A 26,595-nucleotide genomic window follows, 5' to 3' on the forward strand; every position below is an offset into this window, starting at 1 on the left:
AGAGCAAGAAGCGAAGACTCATTCAATTACTGTAACAAACAGATTGACCACATAACCGCAAAAAGCAGCACCACCCGTCACCCAGGACTCCAGCAGCAAGCCTCTAACCCCGCCCAGGTAAACGTGCAGGTTCTCAATACATATAATTGATTTTATTCAAACAAGTCAAACTATTTACAACCTATTAGGTAAAACGTAACGTTTATTTATTTATTTACATTTCATAACAAATTTAGGTTCTCTTAAGTGCAGTGGACTTGCCGAAAAAACCCAAAATTTCCAAAAACTTTACATTAGGTACATAACAATAATATACATACCATGCATTTACATTATTCTATCAAATAAATCTTAACATTTTATCGCTGGGTGGGAGAATTCTTACAGTAATACTGCCATTATAACAACTATAATCTGTATGGTACTGGTGACAAAATAACATTTAAACATCTTAAAATTGTATCGTAGTAAAATAATGTACCGAAACAACTACATAAGGAAAGTATAAAAGGAGCAGTACATAAAATCCCCTATTGAAACTGAAGTGTTACAGATTACGGCCCATGATATATTCACAGCTTCCGAGCACTTGTTGCCGCGAGCCACATCGATCAGGCTCCGCTCCCGGCTAGTGCTTCTTAGTCTACACCTTGGTGCAACAGCGCACTCTGTCTGCACCCAAATGATGCAAACTCTTAACGTGACTGCCAGTTTTGATCTTTCATACAAACAAACATAACGTTTTTATTTTCTAATAATACAATCAAGAATAATGTACACTAAAAAGATTGAGGCACGTATATACAGTGATTTCTTAGTTTGGCATATGAGTTAGCTAACTATGGGCAAGAACAAGGTAGCTCCTTGTTAAACATGAAATATATACAATTTTGTGAAAATATTATATTTTTGTTAAACATTTTTTATATAAAAAGTTAATAAACAATTTTTGTGGCTAATTAAAACTACTTTAAAAGACATTATGAATTAGTCTAATAATATACGTGGATCCGTTCTATAATTATGTCTTTCCCGTTTTGATGGATAAGGCAGTGGAAATTGTGTTTTGGGGAAATCCGTGATAATATTTTTTATACAGGCTATCCTTGTGTAGATTTTTTATAAAATAAGTCATGATAGCATATTATGAAAGATCAATACGTTTTTAAAACATTAACAACTTTCTCTTCTAAAACACATAACTTAAATATTTATAAATGATCTTTCCATTATATTATTACTCATAGTATCATATACTACACAAATCTTAAAGGGTTTTAACCTAAACAGTCCTGGTTGTTATCTAAAAATATCGTTGTGGCCTAAAAATCACTGTAAAATGTGATATAATTTATATTGTTTGTTTGTAGCTTCTCTATTGCACGATTAAAACTTTATAAAATATCAAGCTGATACTCCCCTGATATCTAGATTGTTTTTTTGTAGCTTGAAAAGAATTGTGTGAAATGGTGAAAAAACAATATGGCATATTTTAAAAGGAGGATAATTTAAGTGGTAGTTAAAAATTACTAAATTTTATGAATATTGAAAATCCTTACATTTTTTAAATACAATACGAAAAACATCTTGATTTACAATTCTGTTTGATAATGAGAATTTCTGTTTTGACGGAGTGATTTCTTACATACAGATAATACTATTTTAAATTGAATTTCATACGTGTAAATAAATTATAATAATTTATGCGTTTAAAAGCAGAACAAAATTAGTAGAAATAAGTATAATAAAATCTGTGCTTGACGATTTAATACGTAGTGGATGAACTTAGTTTTGTTACTTTAATTAATTCCAAGGTACCAAATGGCACCTAATACACTTAAATATTCTATCAGCACTGTTTCCAACCGTAGATTTGCTGGGATGAGCAGTAAGGTGGCAACTGTTGCCACAGACAATCCCGGAGGAGTGCTTGACGCAGATCAAGGAGCTCTTGACGCCACCCTCTCGCACGCCATTCAAAGCCTTCTAAATCCCTCTCATTCTCTTTCATCATTAACAAATCTATAAAGTTAATTTACAATAATAACTTAATATTACAATAGGGTAAACTATAATTCCTTCAAAACTACTAGTTGATCCATTGTGTAGGATGAATGACACGTAACTTCACGAATTATTTTTGAAAATTATATTACTAAGTTCAAAACAAGTGCATTTAACAACTTGTGTTAGCTTTATAATCGTAATTTTATTTAATCTTTGAGAAAATTATGTTACCAAGTTTAAAACAAGTCATTGATGAACAATGTACTGTATTTGAAATTTGTTTTTGACGATGGAAGGATTGTGACTTGCGATTTTGGTAGGACGTCGTAGTCTGATGCACACCTATTGTGGGTTGTATTCTGTAGTTCAGTTTTAATAATCAGTTTTGAGTTTAGTTTTTATAAAGTGCATGTTTTAGAATTAATGAAGTCGACACACAAAATGGTGGTCGTGATTCCTGACATAGGCGTGTCACAACGCTCTGGTATGATTTGTTTTTTTAACCTAGATTTTAATTATGTGTTAGGTTAGTTATTTACCTGAAGAAGAGACCAGATTGCAGATCCCAAAACGTAGTATTATTGATTTATTTGTATCACTTAACACTCCGAAAATGTTCGGAAAATCCTGGTCCCTTCACTGTACTCTACATAAGACATATAATAAAGTAGTTGTTTTAATGATTGTTGGATCAGTATTTCATATTTAACGCATTCACTAAAACTTAGCATAAACTGCGAGCTTTTATGTTTAAATTTATTTTGTTGAGACATCTGCTACTTACAGACATGCGTGTTTCTTGACAATTTATGCATCGGTGAATACGATTATTGGTTTAACTTTTATCTATATTTTAATCAATTCTGTAATATTTATCATCCACCCTTATTCGTACAGAAATACCTAAAATATCTATGAAATACTATAATTTCGACCCCACGTCATCAGTTTCCTTTGATTTAACAAAATGACTGAAGCTGTTAAATTCAAGATCTTGACTGTTTACTTTTGATTAGAACTATTATTGAGAATGTTTTAAATTATAATGTAGCCTTAGTTAATTTTTTTATATATCCGGAAAAAAATCAATAAAATTGCGTTTTGGAATTAATATTTTATTTGGTAGATGATACCGGTTAAGAAACTTAAAAGTCTTGTCTCGTGCATGATTGCCAATACAGACTATAGGTTTTTAGAATGTGCCCTGAGATCACAGCCCTGAGATGCTGTAAATGCGGAATTTCCATCTTCCTCGCAATTGATCCATTTTGAGGATTACTTTGCACCTCAACACTCCAGTTTTCGGATTATTTAGCAACTTCCATGTACGGTAAGGTCGGCGGCATCCCGCGAGTATCTACTCCCTGTGTTTCACAGGGGAACAGGATGTATTCTGCCTCCAAAGTTGGAGCCTTTTGTTTCAGATGTTAAAAATGGTTTAGAGAAAGCTGTTTGTTACCAGAGTCTCAGGGAAAGGATGGTGCTGACCTTGCACTGCAGCTGCAATATCCGGGTGTATTCTGGTGAAGCTATTCCAATAAGTGGACAGTTATTCTACACGTGATTTGGCTTGGCGTACCTTGCCTGACACAATAATTCCTATCGTGTTTATAATGATTATTTTCCATATTATTATATCTCTGAACTACGAATAGATGAAGAATACTATTACATACCATCGTCTAAAAGTTCAAAAAATAGTCATAACACTACTACATTTTCATCGCCTAGTAAGCCATATTCTGGCATCATTGAGTATTATCCTTTTGGAGCGGACATAGTTGAAATTAACAAATACAGCACAAACATAACGAATAAACAAATAAGGAAACACCCAATATGTTATAGGCCTACCACAATAAAACATTTAGGCAGTTCGCTTAGTGAAACTTCTAAAGAGCATTGCCCAAAACCTAAATTTAAAATGCAGATTTCATCATTTGGTGAATAAGAACCACAGACTAAATGGAATAAATGGCATTATGGAAGTTTTACACCAAAGTCGCAAAGCAGCAAACTAAACACACTTGATGTAAACGAAATTTAGTGTAAAATAATTTAAAAGGAATCCATTATGTAAACTCATGTCAAATGGAAAGCTAAAAATCAGCTCCAATTATTTATTCAACACAATACTCTATCGTAGCAGGGCTTATAACATCGATGCACCGGGGACTGGAATCATATGTGCACTTGTTATTATGTTATTACAGCCGCCATATCTTATTATGTTAAATATTCGTACAGTACCGTTATAACTGCTAACAACTGAACTGTTTGACAAATGTATGTGTTAATGTTAATTGTTTATGATGATGGTTTGCTTGTGCGAAGTTTCTCCCGATTGATATTTTACAATGTAATGTAGATAACCTAAGGGGCTGTCGCTCTACTAGAACCTGTGTTGGAGGCCCCAAAATGTGCTTTTTGTTTTCAGATGATATTATTCCGAGTTTATTTTAAGAAAACAAGGTATAAGTACGCCTTACCACGTGTTGCGTGACAGGATTCGCCGACGTTTCGTGCAAAACTTAAAATCTGTAGCTAATGTTCTTCTCAAGATGTCCCGCGGAGAGATAAACATACATACAGACAATAAAACAAAAAACGAAGTTGAAACACAAATGAAGAATATAGAAATCAGAAGTTTCTTGTAAAATTTATAGGGTACATTTGAAATCTTTCTCGATATATCTTACCACATGATGCAATTCACATTTTCATTAATTAAATTTTGTTTTATATAAGTGTTTAAATAATACAATTCTAATCACCAAGTCTCTATAAAATGATGTTGTATGTGTTGGAATGGTTATGCTATATGTTAACATGTCACATATTCTTATGGATCCTTTGTTTGAAGTTTTTTATTGACGTTGGAAGAAATGTGATAGAAACAGGATTTTCCGGATATTTGCCATCGTTCAGTAATAAAAAATATCTGTAACACTACGTTTCGAGATCTGCAATCTGATCTCTTCTTCAGGTAAATAACTAACCTAATACATAATTACAAAGTAGGTTAAAATAAACCTTGTAGATGTTTTGCTTGGAAATGTATATATTCTGCTATTTTATCATTGCCACCATGGTTACCCATAACACTAATAAAAAAATATTCGCTAATGCTTAAACAAAGCCTCTTCTCTTGGGTGTCTGAGCATGATGCACATTGAAAGCAAGAGTCTACCTTTGGTTGCTCATCCCTGCTAGTATTTTGTTATATTGTTTATTTTTTGTTATATATTGTTTTGTCATTTCATTGTTAAATTTTCATAGTTTATACTGTCAGCACACACTTATAGCATGTACTTATAGCACTTATAGTATTTAGTATTAGCATGTGGTTGTCTTGTTGATTTTTGTCTTGTTGTATATTGACCCATGCACTAGAGTTAGCACACGCTTAGCATGAAGCGTGTAGTTATTATCTTGTTACCCTCGTTTTTCAATTTGTCTTTGATGCACAAGTTGCATACACTTAGCAAAAATTACTCAGTCGAGCTTAAAAATTTGAACATAAACTCAAATCCCATTCGTTATATGTTATATATTTTAAATTAGAATAATTAAATTACCTAGGCTCCATTCCTCAGGTCTCTACACTAGAAGAAATTTCCATAAGAAATACATTGGTCAATAAAAGAATTGTCTACATTTTAGTCACATATTCAAAGTAAACTTTGGTGTGAACAAACACCTATGTAAACGCGGCGCGTATTATTGTTTATTGATTGTACTGTTCAGTTTGAAATGGAAATAATGCGAATTTAAGCCTGCAACTGAAACAGAATAACAGCTTGAAAATGCGCTTACACACGAATAACGAGGAACGCAAAGCGCGATTTAATACTTATCACGAAAGATACATAAAAGCACGTCCACAATAAAATCTATTTTAACAGAGTAGGAATTGACATTAAAAAATTGTATTACTAGTTTGAAATGAGCTTTACCAGGGCTGAAGTAACAACAACAGACACTGTAACGGCCATGGACCGTGTTATTTAAAGCGAAAAAATAGAGCATTGTTTTTCTAATTCACTAATATAATTTTTCTATTATTAAATTTTGCAATTCTTTCCATGCAATCCCTACATATCTTCTAGGTTATTATTAAAATTGGAATAAGGTATACATTTAAAGATAATAAAATAGAACATCAAAGACAAGATACAAAAAAGAGATAACAATGGCTACAAGATAATAATTATATAATAATGTACATGCTAAGTGTATGCAACTTGTGCATCAAAGACAAATTGAAAACGAGGTAACAATATAATAACTACACGCTTCATGCTAAGCGTGTGCTAACTCTAGTGCATGGGTCAATATACAACAAGACAAAAATCAACAAGATAACCACATGCTAATACTAAATACTATAAGTGCTATAAGTACATGCTATAAGTGTGTGCTGACAGTATAAACTATGCAAATTTAACAATGAAATGACAAAACAATATATAACAAAAAATTGTATTTTCTGTGCGAAGACAACTTGCTGATGCGTAAACTTCTCACTGGGCAGGTTGACTGTGATGATCTTCTTTCAAGGATTAGTTTCCGCATCCCTGGATCAACCAGATCTCGAGACTTGTTTTTTCGTCACCAGTATTCCACATCCTACGCCTACCATAGTTGTCTGCCTAGACTCCAAAGAAGAGGAAATGCACTGTCTTCGGGGCTGGGATATGATTTCTTCTTTGATTCCGAATTAGCATTAAGAAGACTTTTTAAGTTATAAATTACTTACTATATTCTTAATTGTTATGTGTACCAATTAGTCTTGATCATATGTTTACCATATCATGCACTTATTAACATTATTTATTGCGTACAGTTCACATCTAAGTTTGTGATTTGTAGATTAATTAGCCATTGTTGTTGCTTATATAGTTATTATTAAATATTGTCTATATGTTGTTATTGTTTAAATTATTTATATTGTTGTTAACTTATTTATTTTTATCACTGTTAAATTTATCATACACATCAAATTAAGTGAAACTGTTTGGTCCTGTGTGGAACTTTACTAATTGGATTAGTTCGGAGCAGAATAAAGTGCTTGATGGCGCCTTTAAAGGGCCACATACAGAAATTCAAAAGTGGGAAAGTTCTCCTAAAACTGATCGTAATTTATGTCCAATTGTTAGTTGCTTTTTGTTATTATTTAATTTACTCGTTATTGTTATGGATTTTAGTTGTTTTTGATATTCTTATCAATGTGTATGTCACTTATTTAGACTATCTTGATAAGTTCTCTTTTATATAATATAATTAATAAGTAAGTAGTAAAGTATTCTTGAGTCTATAATTTGTCATTGAATGGAAATGGTGTAACCGTTGATACAAATAAAAAAAAATAAAAAGAGTAATGAAAAGTGGTAGTTCAATTTAAGAAATGTATTTCCACGTCCCGCACATACAGAGTGTGTAATCTAGTACTAGGATTGATTTCAATGATAATGACAATGAGTATAACGGATAGTGAAATATGGGTACTCATGGCCATGCCCATGTTGAACTGTAAATCCAGACTGAGATCCAATGAGAGGTGTATTATTCTCATTAGAAGTAGTAAAAGGGAAGATAATCGATTTATATTCTATCTAATTCTATCCGAACGGGAAATGGCAAATCAGCACATAATTCATTGTTGGCGGATGTGTTAGCCCCGGATTAGTTTTCTATTCATTTTCCTCAGAATAGTGACATGGGAGCTATTTAAAAACTGTTACACTCTTTTTTTATTCTTTTAAGACACTGCGTCAATACTTATTGTATTTTGTGTAAGGTCCAGACATAAAAACCCCTGTTAAAAGTAACTTTAACATACTGTACTGTACTGTCAGTTTCTTTAGCAAAAATTATAATAATTTGTGTTGTGACAAAGTATACCAGAACCATTGTTTGAGTTAATTAGTATTGTTTACAACAATTAATCAAGCTATAAATTACTTTGTACTATCTGATTATTTCAGTCAGTCTGTCCATAATCACCTTTACCAAAATCAGCTGTGTTGCACAAATTGGTGGTAAAATATTGAGTCACCATTAAAACTGATTGTCATAAATACATTTTCCCAAATAAAATGTTGAATTAGTTGCTAAGACAGAAAGAAAGAAATCGAACATGAACTATTACCAATCATAAATTAAATACTTTAACTCGCTAAGCTTCTTATACAACAGTTTTATGCACAAGATATTAAGAGTATTCAGAACATATTCGAGATCATATAAGAAACTTAAACTAGGTGAATCACATAAAGAAAACTCCTGAACATAATGTATACAACTCTCTGCATACATGTACACTTCTCCATCCTAAGCATTTCATAATTGAGACATGAGTTTAGAATATTGACAGCAAAAAAATATGATTAGAGAGGGTTTGTTACTTATTCTTACTCTCAGATCATTATGTTCTTTAAATTGTGATGCAGTATTTTTTTCCGTACAAATATTCATCATTCGTGTCGTATATAGGCTACAAATGGTCTTGGAACTTTAGCTGGTCGTCAATGTTAACAACAAGAAACTATGAGACGTTGCAGGATCAGATCTCTTCTCCCCCACAAACTAATTTCCAAGATACCGATTTCTTGGAACCATTGCTGATGTGAAAATCCAAGACTCAGGCTTTAGCGCTATTTAACGGAAACGAATACTAAAATTCGCACAATCAGCTACCAGGCACGTTATAATAGTTTACTTATATAGTTTTATGTATCAGAATGACTTCATGCTTAAATAATATTGGTATAATTACTTACCAATATAAACAGAGGATCCCAATTATTTACTAATTAGTAAAGCGGGATTTAAAACAGATCGCAATTAACGGAAACACGATATTATCGCTAATAACAAAAACAATAACCTTTGAATAAAGTCAACCATTCCACCTTCATCAATCTCTACATCCTTTGATCCTGCTGTGTTTGAATATTACTGTTGTGATGTTTTTTTACTACAATTTAACGTCATGTCATGGGTGTCTTAAATGTAAGAAATTGCGCATTAAATTTATCACAAATTCACACATTACAAATTTTACGATTCTTTATGCACGTGTCATAATATCAGAGCGTGTTAAATTATTTAATCAAATTTTACAAAGTCTTTTCAGGGTAAAATATGTAAAAACACATAAAGTATAACTATAACTTGCTTTATAGTTTACAGTCTGCACGTAGAATTTTGCTTTTTGAAAACTGTATATTTAAATTTCATAAACGTTAAATTTAATTTTTTACAACATATTTAGTCCATATATATTACATCGGCTTCACAACAAATTATTTAGGAACAAGGCAAAAGGTATGGATATAAACATATTATCACAGAAAGACCTGTAGTCGCACATGTACTGATGCATGATTAAAATTTTGAAGAAACATTTTCAGTAAAAATAACAAGAAAAGGTTTTTAAAAATATATAAGTACCTAAAAAAACAATGCCTTACAAGATAACGTAAGTGATAATTCCAGTAAGATTTAATCATTCAATCTCCAAAAACACCAACATTTTGAATGTTGACAATCATCCACGAGAATATTTACATCCACAGGAAGACCGATTTTAACTCCAAATGAGAACACGTCTTCACTTGTGGATAACCATTTGAAAGAAAGAATCCAATTGTGACAAATCTTCCTTCTCACGTAAAAATTAGTAATGATTGTTTCCACCTTTTGAAAAAGTAGCTCAACCTCTTCCTGAAAATACTAAATTAGTAACAATCGATGTTCAATCATTACACACAAATGTTGATCATGACATCAATCAACAATCATACACTAAGGATTGAATTCGTTAAATATTACATAAAACAACACCCAAAAAACACTACCATCTTCAGATTTTCTTTTAACTGTAAAAAATTTCATTTTAACTATGAATTGTTTTTATTTACAGCAAAAAGGGACAGCCATGGGAACAAAAACGGCTCCTTCTTATGTTAATATTGTCATGGGCAAGCTTGAAGATGATCTATAAAACCAACCATACAAACCCTATATTTTAAAAACGTTACATATCTTCTTGATATGGACATACTGTAATAAACATTATTACAACAATTTTGCATTCACTGAACACTTCCTGCAACTTTAAGTTTCCGTGGGAGAAAACTGACTGAATTGTGAGTTTTCTACAGTATGGAACCACGAAATAGTGCAGTTAGCAACTACTGCCTGGCCGACACAGGGAGATGTCACCACACTGACGTAGTTAATTAGCTCAGACCTCATTGGTTGCTCCAAGGTCACGCGCCAAATAGGCTCCTCCCTTAACTGCACTCTCTGGTGGTCCCTACTTTAGGTATAGGTATAGATATTTGAATTGAAAATCAAAAGTTGAAAACTAACACCAATTTAAATAAACACAAATACATTTCAAAGTCAAAATTACGACAGTTGTCATCTGCCCCATGTCAAAATTTAGGCAGTGAAAAATACTAAATTTCAAAAATACATTGACCATTTGTTTTCTAACAGGGGTTATCCTCACAAAATTTTAACAGTAGATTGAATATTAAATCTCTTATTGGAAACATCAATCTAAATTTGACGTTAACGATTCAAAGTTTTGAACAAACTTCCTCCCAGGACCTAACAATATTCTTATAGAAACATACAGGTGCTCTTGTGACTTTTGCTCTTACAATGTTTTATAGCAGTGCTGAAATAAAAGTTCCGTAAGGGTACTAAAACGAAAGAGTCCGATGAAGTAAAATATTGTCTCGTACTTTTACTATTGACTCCAGTATATAACATTTTCTTTTTACTCTATGAAAAGACTCTCTTGTTAAATCTCATATGATTGTACTCAGTGCATCTAAAAATTTATTTATCCAGCCAAATTCTCGTTTCAATCATGGTTATTCACAAGACCAATGTAAAAATATTCGCTAACGCTCAGACAAATCCCATGGAGTGACATACATCATCATTAAATTCAGTGTTCCTCATATAGAAATGAAAATTCATGCAAAATTTCATTCAAGTCTACAGGTCAATTCGTTTTCGAAATATCTTGCGTACAGACAGACAGAAGTGCAATTTTCCCATCCCCATGAAATAGGTTTCGCTGAAGCTCAGCCAATTATGAAATGCTTCAAGAACATTTGAAACATAAATTTTTATATATGGACGTACGAAGTTATATTTCATTTACTATTTATAGCGAGTAAGGGGTAATTCAAATAATTTGCTGAGCCTTAGTAAAGCTCTCCACTTGAAAGACAGTGCTCTCCACTTAAAGCCCTCCACTTGAGAGACTGGAAATATTTTCTTATGTCACTTTATTGTCTTATTGTCTTTCCTATAGTTTAATATAATATATCGAGAAAAAACCAATCAATTGATTTAAGATTTTCCGTAAAACTTAATTTTCATATAATTAAAATTGCATTACACTGGAGAACATTTTTACATTGGTTTTATCGTAACCGTGATGACAACAAGAATATTTCAGTATAAATAGATTATTAAACAAACTGAATAAAATTACATGATATCAAATAACATGTGATGTAGTTACACAATTAAATAAGTAAAAACCTTCAAATCCTTTATAAATGTAAGTCGAAATTAAAAAACCATATATATTTAATTTGGAAATACAATTGATAGTCATTTAGAATGTAACTATTACTACCGAAAAATAGAGAAATTACGTGTTCAGCAGCAATTACGTACACTCAAATAATAATAGTGTTTATTAAAACGTTGCCAATCATTGCTTGTTACATTCAGATAATTTTTGATTGCGTCATATAACGATGATGCTAATTTCAAGAGCTGTATACTTGCTGTTGCACGGAATATAAAATTTATTTTAATATATAACAAAATTTATTTTTTTCATTTAAGATTTCATTTACAATTTCGTGAAACTTTTGTAACTTAGGCTGAACAGTAAACATGACGTCTGAAAGTGACATATACCCCGAGTGTTCCTGGCGTTTCCAGTTCTCATACATCATGTAGCACAGGAGCTCTCTACTGTGAGTGCTCTGTCTCGGGGTATTTTATCTTCCATATTTTATCTCGACTTTTTAAGATTTCAATCTTGTCTCTTCGGCCAGTGTTGCCAACTTTGCATTTGCAGATTTCGTGTGGAAATGTTTGATTAATTGTGTCGTGAACAACACAATTGTTTAACGTTTACTGCTAACAAAATCGTTACTATGATTCTGTTTTACCTATTGAAATTAAACTTACGACGAATGGATTTTTTAAAATAATATTATTTCGCAATTAAATAGTAATAATTAAGTAAATTGAGTCATAGTAAATGGAGATCACTTCATTGGCTGAGCGTAAGTGAAGCCTATTGCTAAAGGGACTGGATACATTTAATTTCTGTCTGTTTACCAGTCCACAATCGAGAATAAATAAACCTATAAAATTTAAATTTTGCATGAAATTCATTTCTATACACAGTTCTATGGTGCTGCATATCACTCTTTTCGTTTTTAACGAAAATTTTTACTTTTTTTATGAGTAGACATGACGGTAACAATAAAACAGTAAAATAAATAAATTTGTAAGCAAACAATAACAATAAAATTATATGATATTTTAACATATGATAAGCCTAGGCCAATTAAAATGAGCTATACACTAGTAGTTGTGTATACAAATACAGAGAAACCTGTTACGTGACCCGTGGTGTGCCACAATCCTGCCTTGTTTAATATACTTATTAGCTATCGTTCAATATTCCATTCATTAGTTATTACGGGTATGTAACAGTAAAGTTTGATTTAGCTGTCAGAATAAATGGGCTAGTGACAGATACTCTCAGCGACATTGCTTCAGGCAATTGAATATTCTTTCTCAGTAGCTTCACAATGATGCCATCGCTTAATATGACATTTATTGTTTCTATGATTATTCCATGGCAGACATCTCGGAGCAATATTTCAAACCTCTCTGATCTACTTGTTTGTTTTGTGTTTATCCAACCAAGATAAAGAAAGTTTGTTTTTTATCTGAAACAAAAACCTACACTTCCTGTATGTATAACACATTATAGTTACACGCGGTTTTGCACACGATTTTTATTGAATAAAAGGTGCCCTTTGTAAAGGGCAAAATAAACACTGCTGAAAATAAGTGAATATTACTTTTAAGTTTAAACAGTGATGCTTTAGGATCCGGAAGTCGAAAGAGTGAACATATTTTAAGTACGTCAAAGTAATCTTTGGGAAAGTACCGATGATTCATATGATATAACTCTGTAATAATTTAGATTTAGAAGTACACATGTTTATGGTACGCTCAACGTTCATTGCTAAGAGGTTCAACAAAATTGCCATTGGTTCTTACTATAGGTTAAGCGCTCGAAGACACATTTCTTGTTAGATGAATTTTAATAACACACGTAATAATGGAGTTTACTCGTTGCTACTATAAAAAGACTCTTTTTATCGCAGCAACAAGGAAACTCCATTATTACGTGTGTAATTAAATTCATCTAACGAGAAATATATATATAGAAAATCATAAAGTATCTAGCTGTCAAAAAATGGATATCAACCCCATATTGTAGACAAAATGATTCAGAAGAAAACAAGAAAAATAACAATAAAACCAACACAATACGGCCTAATCCTAATAATAATTAAATTCAGAAATATATATGTGTACCTTTCAATACTAAAATAAACAAAGCTGTTCGAAAAACCTTTCAAAATTCAAAATTTTCCATCAGTTATCAAAAAAGAAATAATAAGTTTAAAACTAATTGAAAACAAAGTAAACCAAAAAGATGACAAACTAGATTTATACAAACAATGTGGAGTATACAAAATTAACTGTAGTGACTGTGAAAGCTATTATATTGGACAAACTGGCAGAAATTTTAATAAAAGGTTTAAAGAATATATACAAGCTTTGAAAACAAATAACATGTCTACAATAAAATCAAATTTCGCTGAACATTTATTAGAAACTGGACATAACTACAAAAGTATTGAAAAGAACATTGACATTTTGGACATTGAAAGGAAAGGAGAAAAATTAAACACGAAAGAAGAACTACATATTTATCTAAATTATAACAAAGATCCTCACATCATATTAAATAGCAATTAAAAAAGTAAAACGAATCCTATCTTTGAAAAAATATTAAACACAGAACACTAATGAAAATTACAACTGTGTCATATAAATTGAACATCTGTTTAAATAGTAGACAGGTGTATATTTATTTGTTTTGTTTATTATTTAGTTAGAGATTAATGTTCACACTGAAGATGGTTTATACCGAAACACGTGTCTGAAATAAAAGAATTTTAAAAGGGTTTTAGTTTACAATTTATTATTCTAATATATATATATATATTAGAATAATTCATTGTAAACTAAAACCCTTTTAAAATTCTTTTATTTCAGACACGTGTTTCGGTATAAACCATCTTCAGTGTGAACATTAATATATATATATATATATATATATATATATATATATATATATATATATATATATAATAATAATAATAATATATATATATAGGGTCTGAGAAGTCAACTTTAAATATGTGCTATCGCTATTAACCTGTACGAAAGTTTAAAGTTTATATTGCATAGTCCTATGGACGGATGAATTCTTACTGGTTTCACTAAATGTTTTAATAACAAAAACAATATTCCGTGTTTTTTTATTACAACGTCACAGCGATGAAACGATGTAATGTGTTTAAAGTTTTTATATTTCTAGTTCGTGTGTTAGTACTTTTTTATTTTTCCTTTATTCACGATGCATAATCAACACATTACAAACCACAAAAGCAACAAGCAATATATAATTAATGAGCATTACAACTGTACAACTCAGGGTTGACTCGTTGAGCCTAATGTACCACATTAAAAACAAAAACCCTACGTACATGCATAACAAGGCATTCAAAAGGAGAAGGTCTTTTTGAAATATGACAAATTTAAAGAGTTCATCCGTGAGCTTCCTGGGCCTTGGAAGGAACATCGTTTGCAAATGCCCAACATAGACCAATCTCTTCAGCAAACCATTATAAGAATTCAAATAGAAGAATCAGCAGCTCATGCAATTCACAACGAACAGCAAGGACGAAAAATATGCAGCTTATTTCCTTCAAAGAAAATCAAATCCACTGCAAGAATTGTTCTCGAGCGATGTTTGTAGAACATCAGTATTAATTTTGCAGGGAATGCACAATCTCGCGTAAGCCAATCAAACTATATATTTCTTAGTATTACATTTAAAAGTTTTGTTTTCAGACTCACCAGTAACGTAAGTTTTAGAACCTTACCAATCTAGACTTGAACTAACCTACTAGAATTTCGGAAAAAGAAGAGGTTTCTTGCTTTCATAAATAATTTTCATACACAATTTTCATAACTTACCTTAAAAATTAATTTAAAATTAAAATAAAATTTAAATCAAAGTAATAAACTCACATACCTTTATATTTATATCATACAGCTTGGATTCAACACACCATTATTTACAGTACATTTCCAACATCATGGGGGGAGGGGTGGCAGGAGAATGGAGTAGAACAGATGAATGAAATATTATCACATGAGTATATTTCTGGTATCGCGACATAAAGCTGCATCTGTACAATTATCGTACACGATAATGAATGACTCACAACTGCAATGGTCAAGTTGAAACACGTTGTCACTATTATTGTCTGCGGACTCACTCATTTATTTACTTCCTTTCAATGGTCAAAAACCTTTTACATTTATAAACTTATGATAAGATGACTAAATAATAATTAAATAATACTTAAGGAAAAGGGCTAAACTAAACATGCAACTGGACTCTAAATCAAATCTAGGCCTAATTAACAATAAATAATAAATGTATAGGTTATAATAAATATTAGTGATAGTAGTACATAATAAATGGGAAAAGTATTTAACTTAAATACACTACCTACTGCAAAAGATGTGACATTATATGAATAAATAAAAAAGATAAATAATACCAGTGCAAGTAAGCTATAAAAATAATAAATAACAATGAAAACTAAACTATAAAGGAATAACAAGAATAAAAATACTAATTAGTGATAGTGGTAAACCAAAAATGAGAACAATATTTAACTTAAATGCATGTACATTACGGTCTAAGACGTGACATATGAATAAATAAAATGATAAATAATAACAGTGCAAATAAACTATTTACTTTAAATAATAATAGGAATAAGACTGTAAATGAATAACAAGAAAACAAATTACCAACAGAGAAAAAACTATAAAAACAACGAATGCAAGCAATAAATGTAAATATATAACCCAGAGGCAAAGCCGTAATTATAAATATATAACAAAAGACTAGCAAAAACAATAACAGAGCAACAACAACAGCTAATAACATAACAAGAATAATGGGGAAAAAGTTATCAGACGATATGTAAGTCCAGACAGGCTAGTCGTAATTCTCTCTTGAAGGTATCACAGCTCAAATGAAAGAAGTCCAGATGTCTGGGGAGGTTGTTTGCCAGGTGTTGAAGACCTGGAAAAGCACTGTGAAACATGTACTGGGTAGAGTAGTGCCGCCTTGCAAACAGCTGGGGGTGACGAAGATGACGTGATCCAGTAATTCGAGCAGATCAGGTGCATCAATGACAGAGCAGATCAACTTCTTTAGAAAAAGCAGATCATGAACTATACGTCTTGAATGGAGAGGTTCTAAGTTAAACTGAACTCGAAGGTCATTAATCGGCACATTATGGACTCTTCTAAAATACTAAACAAATTAAAATCACACGAGAAAGGGTCTCACAGAAAAGTCAAAAATTGCACACCATTGTTGGTCCAAAGACCATCATATGAATTGGGATGAAGCCAACATAATACACTGGGAACCACATTTCATCAAAAGGAAATTAAAAGAGGCAACATAAATTAAACTGACAGACCAAACAATCAGACAACCATCAGTCGAAATTAGGCCGCTTTGGTTGCCAATTCTAAAAAAATTAAATTAAAAATAAAACGAAAAGTATCAAACGGATCAGATATTTGTAATAAACCAATGCGGAGTCACAACATGGTTTTAAGAAGTTCATTTAGCATGAACCAATAATAAAGGCCATAAACCAATAAAAAAGGCCCATTCCTGTCCCCCTTCCTTTTGATTTTCGCAATTTTGTTTTTTTTTCTGCCGTGACGATTGCCATTTGCTAGTGGCCTCTGGTCAGTCTTAGGTAATTGGTAGATGAATGCAAACGTATTGTGACCTGTAATCTGTAGTTCAGTTTCAATTATTAGTGTTGTGTACAATTCTTTATTAAGTGCATGGTTTAAGAGTTAGTGAAGTTGACACACAACATGGTGGTTGTGATTCCTGACTTAGGCGTGCCACAACGATTTGGTATGATTTGTTTATTTTAACCTAGTTTTTAATTATGTATTAGGTTAGTTATTTACCTGAAGAAGAGATCAAATTTCAGATCTCGAAACGTAGTGGTTACTGATTTCTTGTTTCACTGAACGATGGCAAATATCCGGAAAAATCCTGTTTCCTTCACAATCCTTCCATCGTCAAAATAAACTTCAAACAATGAATTTTTTCTCAGGTTTTTATTATTTTCACTGCATTTGGTCTTAACTAAGAAATTAAATAATTCAATTAAGAAAAACCCTAATACAGTTTTAAAAGATTTATTCAACTGTCCCAAACATGTTCAGTTACTTATATAAATTGTAGTAAATTTACACTAATTTTAAGATAAAATGTTTTAAAATTCATGAAATTGCAAAGTACATTAAAAAGCTATCTGAATCTTTCTTGAAAGGTACCACAGGGTATTTTATGGGGTTTCATCATTGTGTTGGGGTTTTAGGAGAAAAAAAACACTTTGTAAGATGTGTTATGGTTTTAACAATTTTTTAACACTGACTTCAAAGCAGCAAAGAATTTGATATCGGGTTTTGTAGGTCTGTGCTGTAGGAGAGAACGTATTAAATATTCAACATAGATAATTCTCGTATTATAAACTACTTACTACAAAGAAATAAATATATTGGGAAACATTATGAATTATTTCATGAATGAAACACTATTCTCCGTTATTTTATGTAACCGTAAACAGTACTGTCTATTTGAAGCGAAGAGGGTGTGTTTTATTCAGCCAACTCGCAAGGAATAGCTCTCGATTAAGAATGCCTCATTCGCGCACCACTCTTCCCTAATTGTTGCGCTTTAAGCCTCATTTAACGCCGTTTCCGAACGCCTTTAATGAGGAAAATGAGGCGAGTGCTCCTTTGTTTCTAAAGTAGATAAAGTCCTTCAAACGTTTAAAATCTCAACCGGAAATCGAGATTAGCATTGGGATTGGGTTGCATAGACAAACATTCATACGAACAATAAAATGTTACATGCGTGTCTGACACCAGGTGTCACCCATTTGAGTCATCAAAACATCATTGATACCGTACGCTTTTAACTATTTGGTAATGGTGATCATATTAATATTTATAAAAATAAGTGTAATATTCTGTTACTTCAGAATTAATCCTCTGACTGCCCATTAGTATTTTTCTTAAACGGCAAGCAGTTTTTTTCAAGCAAAACAAATAACTACAAACTAGATTAAAATAAATACAATGATAATAAGTAACTAGGGTATTTTATTTGAATATTTTACGGTAAGTTGGAAAATGTATTATGTTATTTGTTAGCGGAAAGGGGGGGAGGGTTGTGCTTGGAAATTATTCTTGGAAATTAATTATTAGTTCAGGAAATAAATTTCAAATTCCAATATAGCCTAAAGGTAAAATATTTAGTCCAGTTTTAGAAAATGTAGAGTTTTTGGTAAATAAATTAGTTTTAGCGCAAAATCTGAAAGTGCTATAAGAAGCATGGTTTTCGTGACCAAAAATACATCAATTTGTAAAAATGTTTATAAATTGTTACAAACTGTAACACTAACTATAGTTAGGTAGTATTGTACTAACAATAAACTAGAGAACACTATAATAATAAATAGCTTGAGAAAATCTAAGGTTTTTAATTTATTTTTGATTGTAATGATGTTTTTGTTTTATTTTTAATTTTATACTCCTAAAGGTTAAAAATTTAGTCCAGTATTTGTAGTAAGTTTCATAAGCTACACAGGGTGTAAAGTAAGTCCTGATACGCCTGGATATATTTCAAACGGATTGAGATATAGATATACAATCTTCACTATATTTATAAAAATAATATTTGGGATTCTTTCCTTGGGAAAACATAAATAAATTCCTCCTTTTCAAAGGGAGGGTAGAAGGGAGTAACGTAAAATTGTAACCCGTATCTTGTGACATGTCGGTATATTCAAAAGAATATTCAATAGAAACAAAATGAAATGAATGAATCATCTCTAAGGCGTTCATAGCAAAATGTTATAGTCAAATGGCCCTTTACATCTCAGGGTGTAAATTGCTGATACGCCTAGATTTATTCCAAACGGATTGAGAAATCAATGTAAAACTTCAATATATTTATTAAAATACTTGTTGAGATTTTTTGTAAGGTAAAAAATTCCCCCCTTGTAAATGGGGTGTAAAAGGGAGTAACTTTAAATTTTCGAATTGTGTCTTTTTCTAGGGCTTTCGTAGCAAAATTTATGAGCAAATAACCCCTTACATTGTAATGCCACTTAGAAAAAGTTTAAGCTGGGCACCTCAAAGTCTTACTGAAAGATATCACGCATACATTGCCTTAATCTGCGCAAGACATTTGGCATGATCACTACAAATTATTGTTTTTTGCGCAATTTGCCCATAGATTTTGCTAGAAACGTCGTAGACATGTTTTATTAACACATTGTGTTTCTTTATAATTGGCCTTTAAAGGGCATGCTACAAGGTATGGATTGCAATTTAAAAATTGAAAATTACCCTTTTCTAACCAACTTTTAAAAGGGAGGAGGGAACCTTTTTATTCTTAAAATATCCACAAAAGTAGTTTAATAAGTTTGATGAAGATTTTACATCGATATCCCAATCCGTTTCGAATATATTCAAGCGTATCAGGACTTAATTTACACTCTGTATAGTAATATTTTGTTATAAATATTTTAAAACCTTTACCAAAACAAAACAAAAAGTAGTTGCAACTAATTGTAACTAATTTGTAATTCGTCGGCGAAAACAGCGACGTCATTCTAAAAATACGCCGCTGTCATAAAAAAAAAAAAAAAAAAAAAAACAGTGCTGTATTCGGTAACTCTTTACCTTACCAATGGTGTATTAATATAGTTGATATTCGATTGTTTATTTATTATAACAAATGAGATTAAGCGGGCGGTACAGATAAACGGATATCCGTTGATTGGCGTTTAAGGAACGATAATAAAAATTGGATATCCGTTGATTGGCGTTTAAAGAAAGATAATAAACATCGGATATCCGTTGATTGGCGTTTAAAGAACGATAATAAACATAGGATATCAGTTGAATGGCAGTCGTTGGGAAAATTACCATTTAAAAAGTTAATGGTTATTTAAAAGAGTGGTTTTGATTTAAATTAAATAATCTTAAGTCACGGGAGGCATGTAGGAAGATTTCTTTGCTTTTTTTCTGATCCATTTTGGGTTTTTTTAGATTTAAAATGGAGAAAGATTGGTCCCATACGTAAAAAATACACAAAAACATCTAAAATCTTTACAAAATAAACAAATAAAGTAAAACTAACGTGCTGTTATATGATGGTTGTTAATTCCTAACCTAGACTGTCACTGTGTTTGGAATTTGGACATCTAGTGAAGCTTTCATCTCGTCCCCAGTTTATCATCATGTAGGTAATTGACAGTGAAAAGTATAAAATTTAAGTTCGTTAGATTTCATTAAGATGTTAAATATAATGTTATTTGAAAGTTGTTTTAACTAATAAGCATATTTGTGCGTTAAAAGTTTTTAACTGGAGATGATTTAATATAAATAGAAACCGGTATCACAGCTCTAAAAATAATAATTGTTAAGGTGAGTAAGTATAACATAATATAAAAAATCCAGAAGCTCTCATTATGGGAAAACTATTATACTCATTTAATTTGGTAGTACAGTCAGCAAACTCTAGTGCAGAAGTGTGTGTACCTGTATATCTACTTAACTACTGTTAATTGAACTACTGAATTAATCGTACGGGTTTCCTAGTTTGTTCTAATTAATTCATCACATCAAAGTGACAAACAAAGACGGATAAATGTTGAAATATTTCGCCAGAAGACAATACAGTAATGGTTCATCTACGGCACTGTTCGTAACAGAAGGGGAGATAGGATTTTCCCAGAGATAGAGCACTCAAGAAAGAGATGGAGAGAGTGCCGTTGTCGCAGATGACTTGTGAGATATAGAGTATATACGATGGATGGCATGCATTTGTGAGATGGAATCTAAATGTAATTAAAAAATAAAATATTTTGAAATCTACGTGCTAGTAATAGATCTGAATTATAATATAATGAATGTAATGTAATAACTCCAATTGAACATTAGTTTTATTAAACAATGAAACATAAGATAGGAATAACAGTGATATTAATACGTATAACAGAAACAATACAAAACTGCATTTCAAATAATTTTTGAATTACTTCATACAATTCGATCTTAAAATGGTACCTATCAGATATTTAGTAAGGTTATAACAAATGATCACCTTTACGCGAAGTCATTCAGTCTGTTGTCCTTAGTAAAATGTACATTTTTAATGGTGTTGAAATTCCACATTGTTCCTAATTGTTTGGATAAGCTGTGGAAGTGTAAGGTGTAGCAAAACGTAAATTGATGATAAAAGTAACTAGATATCCATTTTTCTAATAATCTGTCAATTATGAAATTACAAATTCTAATTGAGAGAGGACGTCTATTAGCAAACGTCTATTTGGTATAATTTTGTTCAAAACTAACAGTAAAATACCATGATAATAAGTAACTAGGGTATTTTTATTTAATTGTTTTACGGTAAGTGGAAATTTTTTTTGTTATTAGTTATTGAAAAAGAAGTTGGAGGGGGAAGGTTGTGCTTGGAGTTACAATTATAACAGGTGATTGCTGTGGCTCACAAACGGTGCTGTTAAATAATGATTATTAATTAGATTTAGTACTTAACTTTTAAAATTTATTTGTCTCTCTTATATATCATCCTGTAATATTCAAACTTGGTATCGTTGGATTTTGTACCATAATTAAATTGGCTACAAAAATATGATAAGTGTAAAATTTTTACCGTATATAGTTTTAAGATATTAACATTAAAATATTTAAATTTAAGATTCCACACTTTAAAAATAAAGCTTATACAAATATTATTTTCCCTGTAATTATATTTTTAGGTTACGAAGATATTCTAAATTTCTACTGGTGGGTGTATGGTTAACTATTGAGTTTTTGAGAAAATTTTAATATGATATTTTGGTTTCTTTTTGATCCAGCATAGTATCTTAAAGGGTTGGTAGACAGTTTTGTATATTTAGACCCTGTATATGTATTATATTCAAAACGTAAACAGATTCTTTCGAAAAAATAAGAATAAGAAAAATAAATAATAATTTTAATAAAATTTTCAATTATATATTAATGCAAGATTTATTTTTTATTAGTGTTTCCTTTGACTTTAAACTATACCACTAATTCAAATACCGTAAACCAAGAGCAAGCTATTAAATCTGGTATATCATTATAAATTATGCAAAGAACTAAAATGCAACAGAAAAATTGTTAAAGTTAAAAGCGGTGAATATGAAAACCGTGGATAAAGTTAAACTTCTATAGCTATTAACTGATTTTCTTTCAAATAAAATTACAAAAGTTGCCATGACAAGTAGTATGTTTTAACACAGAATCTTTTTAAAAATGCGAGATATTCATAAAAATAAACAGACTTTTAGGTTTCTTTCTTGAATTGCTTTTCAGAGATGTTTAATTATTTCTTTAACGTTCAAGGAGGAAAAGAAACTCTTAGACTCTTTACTCAAACTGCACTTTTTATCATCGTGTAAATTAAGGCATAAGAGTGACTTCTTGTTTTTTCATTATAAACAAGAAGTTATAAAAACAATTATTTGAAACTGAAAGGAAAATTAGTACCTGTGCAAGGACTACAACACCATGATAAGCCCTCTTTTGAATCTCCTAATTATTACCGATGGTAATTTACTACTACTACTTACTACACCAAAACACACGATATAACGGAAAAAGTATCTAGATAAACGTAATTTATTAGTTTATATTAAGAGGCTTTGAAAATTTTACGCCTTACTCTAAAGTGGGTAGCTCCGAAAATGAGTCACCTGACTAATCTCCCGTTAGAATTACATTAAATAATAATTGGTAACAGGACGCCAGAACAAAAGAATCCCCTGTTTAGAAGTTGACGAAGACTTTTAAACAATAATTTCAACAAAAAATGTATTTTTGAGCACATAAAAATCACTGGTATAGCTCAGAATCTGTGATGGGTGACCAGTGAAATGTGCATGGACTAGGTAAAGTAAAACACTGCAATTGTAATCACGTATTTTACAAAAGTGGTGTTTGTGCTTTACCCCCCTATTTTATCAGGTTTTACTGTTTAAAATAAAGTTATCTAGATTTATTCAAATGTTTTTATTTCTTGCCTTGGGTACGGCTAAAAATTATCCATGTTTTCCAGATTGAATGGATCAGATTCAAATCTTCCATTAAAGGCTTTATAGCTTCTGTGCGTTTTATACGTCATTTTCCATATAACTGGATTTGCTTTATGTAATGCTCAAATATTATATCTGAATATAAATTATGTTTTAAATCACCAAAATTTATTACCATGGAGATAACGTAATTCAAGTAATTACATTTTCATGTGTAATTTAGTGATTGTACATTAACTTCAGTAGGGAATTCTGTATTGATTACTATTTAGAATATTATAATTATATAATAATCTTCATTTATATTAATTTTATCTTCATTTTGAAGTCACAAACAGAATTACAAGTTATATATATATATATATATATATATATATATATATATATATATATATAAATTGTATATATAAATATTATATATATATATATATATATATATATATACCATTTATAACCATTTAAGTAATGTAAATCAAATTCGTTTTACATGGTACTTGGTCCCTAAATAAGTGTTTTTGTTTGGTTATTAAAACACGTATGTGATAATGGAAACTACAAATTAAAAAAATATGACATATGTGTTTTGGTAGTTAGGCTGTAAGTGTTAATATGCGGCATTTTTAAACCTCACAAAATTTTATCAGTTTTGTCACCCTATTATTTTCTTGTTGCCATCGTGGTTACCTAAGACGAGCGTAAAATTAGTAGAATGTAAGAGTCTCATGTAGTCAGATACACCAACAACTTAATTATGTCTAAATAGAAACAAAGCTTTATGAAAAAATTTCAATTTAATATGTTAGTTTGTTTTTAGGATATTGCGTGGATAGACGGACAGACATTTTCTCAGTTCCTCAAGTGATAGGCTTGGTTAATGTTCAGCCAAGGATGTTAGCTACGCATAGTTATATACGAGATATTAATAAAAGTACAAACTGTTGATTTAACCGAGATACCATCTCAAATATTACAGATAAAATAAGTCTCCACATTAGAGTTAAGTTATATGTAGTGGATATACAAACAGATATTTTTCCAACTCCTGCAATAGCCTTGGTTAGAGATCAGCCAAGTATGTTTGCTACGGACAGACATAAACATTAATATACTTACTAACTTTCGATCTAGCCGAGATACCAATCTCAAATATTAGAGATTCAAAATTCTCCTTCTGTAATTTTATTAGATTTTAATGGCAAGAGATAGGTAATGCCACAAAATGTTACTTGCTTTTCCCTTCTCTCGCGTCATCTGTTAGATAGTGTAAAACTAAGTAAAGCGTCGTTACTTGGCCTAAAATATCTTTAAGTAAGCAATAAGATCTGCGAAGTTCCTGGAAACACAAATGAGAATCTGCTCGTATGCTTAATCGACTGACTCAGACCATCGGTTAAGTAATGGATAGTTGAATAAAGTCCATGGCAGCTGGATCCAATAGCAGTTTGCGTGGTTGGTTACACAGCACACATAATTTATCAATTATTGTGAAGCAAGTAAATCCCATGCATGTCAATGCATACATTGGTCGCGAACATCAAATGATTTTGTGGGGGATCAGCAAAATTGAAGGCAGCAGAACATTTTCAGAAATGGATGTTTATTTAACAACGAATTTACTATTCCAGTTATTGTAATCGTACGGTTGAAGATTTAAGTAAATTAAGGAAAAATGTACCTTAACCAAGTTTTACAACTGTTCAATTTTGACTATAATGAATAAGAGATTATAGAACACTGAAATGGTTTTATGCAATCCAGTACAAACATAGCTAAGTATTCACCATCAATAAAATATTTACAAAGCAAGAGGAACGCAACTGTCTATAACGTAAGGTAAGGCAGATGAGAGATTTTAGCAGCTGTTGACAGAGCCCCCCCCTCCACCCGCCCACAACTGAGATGCATATCTCATGAAACCAATTACCATAACTACTGTCAGCTAAAAGTTTGTCTCTGTTTTCATCTTTGTCAGGTATAAATTCGTATCCATCACTAGTTCTCTTGCTTAATCTGTGTCAATTAACTATAAATTACTCGCAAAATTGAAGACTTTAATCGTCCTTTTCTGAAATTGAGTGAAATAAACTTTCTGCTTTGTTTCCTTACATACCCAATGACCCTTTGTTCGGCAAAACATTACTATCTGTTAGGTTTTGTACTAAATAAACTAAAATTGTTTGACGGTGGGGAAAACGCTAATGCTCCGTCAGCGTATTCCGCTTCCGCTGGTGAATTGAACTCGTACCCACTAAAAGCCCTATCTCGGTATTTAATTTTGACCCAAACAATAAATGTAAATTCTCTTTAAAATGTGATGAAGCAAGATCAGTGAGTCTCACAGACTCCGATAGGTCCTACACTATTAAATAGAATACAATTTGGGTGAAACTTACGGACTTGATAGAGTAGCCTGTTTAACTTGTCCAATTAAAAAGAAATAAATGAAAAATGGTTCTATTAAAGAGGTTGGATTTAGGGTTTTCAAGCCCTATTTGCCACTAAATTACAGAGAGTAAAGAGTATACTGTTGTGAGCCTTCTTCATTTGTAAGACCCTGTGCCCATATCTTTGGGGACGTCCTAAACATGGAATTTAAGTATTCATTCATGAAGAAAGCAATTGCTCGCAAAGTAATGTTTAAAAACAATAATAATTACCTCTGTAAGCCAGAAAATTGTTGCCAAGGCGATCAATAAATTTCCTAAAGTGACACAAATTTGAGAACCCAAAATAATATTTAGCTTTTCAAAATATATGTTCCACAGATAAATAATAACAAAGCAACACATACGCAGTAAATTGTGAATGTATCAGTTTAAATATGAACTGTGTAGGGAAATGATTGTACTTTGTATTTGAAAAGTTATTGTTTAGAATTTTATAATGTAACAAGTTTATTGATTTGAAATATAATTATTTCACTAAATATCTGATTTGCACTGATTATGGAACT

Source organism: Homalodisca vitripennis, chromosome 8 (genome assembly GCF_021130785.1).
Source record: "Homalodisca vitripennis isolate AUS2020 chromosome 8, UT_GWSS_2.1, whole genome shotgun sequence".
NCBI classification, from domain to species: Eukaryota; Metazoa; Arthropoda; class Insecta; order Hemiptera; family Cicadellidae; genus Homalodisca; species Homalodisca vitripennis.